Genomic DNA, 1636 nt, shown 5'->3' with positions numbered 1-1636 from the left:
TCTCTAGTCGAGGGAGTTGACGAATGAGGTGTCTTGCTAATAGTCCATGTCGTAAGTACCAAAACTTCATTCTTTTGTTTTCTAAGTGGTAGCCCCGGACTTTTTCTTCATAGATTTTGTTTATGAAGGTTGCTAGGCCCGAATAAGTGGAATTGCAGAAGGTGTAACCGTTGGTGCATTAACATCATAATGGAAGCATCACAATGATGGAAGCATCACAATGATGAAAGCATCATAATGATGAAAACACCATAATGATGAAACATCATAATGATGTTTCTTTGGTGGAATTGTTTTTCATTTCCCCTAACAACCGGAATTGTTTTTCAACATAACACCATCATCTGTAGGTCGAATCACAAAGTTGTCTTCATGAAAGTTGTTCGTTAATTCCTTAACTACAACATATCCAAATTGGAGAGCCATCGGAGCAGTACAACTCCAGAAATCCAGGTATGATGAGTGACTGTTTATCATTTGTCTGTCAACCCGTCAGATTTTTTGTGAGCTTTGAAACTCTATTTTCTCTTGCTCAGATCAGCATGCTTTCTTCATTGAAGTTGTTCCTCAGCTTGTGAACTACAACATATCCAAATTTGAGATCCCTCGGAGCTGTATAACTCAAGAAACTCAGGTATGATGAATGACTGGTTATTATTTTTCTGTCAAACCGTCAGATTTGTTGTGAGCTTCGAAACTCCATTTTCTCTTGTTCAGATCGGTATGCTTTCTTTATTGAAGTTGTTCCTCAGCTTGTGAACTACAACATATCCAAATTTGAGATCCCTCGGAGCTGTATAACTCAAGAAACTCAGGTATGATGAATGACTGGTTATTATTTGTCTGTCAACCCGTCAGATTTGTTGTGAGTTGCGAAACTCCATTTTCTCTTGTTCAGATCGGTATGCTTTCTTCATTGAAGTTGTTCATCATCGACTCTTTCATAACATATCAAAAATTCAGGATGAACTAACGGTTAAATATTTCCAGATCTTCGAAACATCACAACAGCTTCGAAATCTGCAAGAAGCCGACTATCATGTTTGGAGCTTCAACACTTTAATTTCCGTCGCTCAAACAGAAATGGTTCCTTCTTGAAAGTTGTTCATATGCTCAAGAACTATAGGGTGTCCAAAATTCAGCTCCATTGGAGAAGAGCAGAGGTTGCAGAAATTTGATAGATGAAAGGAGGCGGAAGAGGGAGAGAGAGAAAAAGTCTCTTGGGTTGGATTTCTATTTTGGGGCAGATTCCAAGTTTTGTAGCACCTTCATTATTGATGAATTGCTTGTACTTTTGTCCATTATGAAACTTGGGACTTTGGCTTGTTGTTGGATCTATTATAATATGTTTGGGAACATATATAAGTGAATAAATAAGAAGGAAAGTTTTGGGCCCTTGTGGGTGTAAAACAAAAAATGTTTATGTTTACCCAAGTGTTTTTGTACAAGTTCAAGGGCATCTTGGGTTTTGTGAACAAAATTTGTTTATTTGGAGCAAGGTTTTGTGTTGAAGCTTTGGTGTTGAAGCTTTCTAGGTGAAGCTTTGGTGTTGAAGCTTTCTAGGTGAAGCTTTGATGGTGAAACTTTGTAGATGAAGCTTTGTAGGTGAAACTTTTTTAAGTGAAGCTTTTCGGGT

At 37.7% G+C, this 1636-nt stretch overlaps 1 long non-coding RNA gene across 1 annotated transcript; it reads left to right on the top strand.

The window, feature by feature from the left end:
• Positions 1-244: 244 nt before the first annotated feature.
• Positions 245-1195, top strand: LOC139196576 (uncharacterized). Its single transcript, XR_011581640.1, has 4 exons — positions 245-453; positions 537-634; positions 718-815; positions 991-1195. It is a non-coding gene; the product is annotated as an uncharacterized lncRNA (long non-coding RNA).
• Positions 1196-1636: the final 441 nt, after the last annotated feature.

The sequence above is a fragment of the Malus domestica genome, chromosome 05 (assembly GCF_042453785.1).
Source record: "Malus domestica chromosome 05, GDT2T_hap1".
NCBI classification, from domain to species: domain Eukaryota; kingdom Viridiplantae; phylum Streptophyta; class Magnoliopsida; order Rosales; family Rosaceae; genus Malus; species Malus domestica.
The sequence above is the reverse complement of the archived record's forward strand: the minus strand, read 5'-3'. Positions and strand labels throughout refer to the sequence as shown.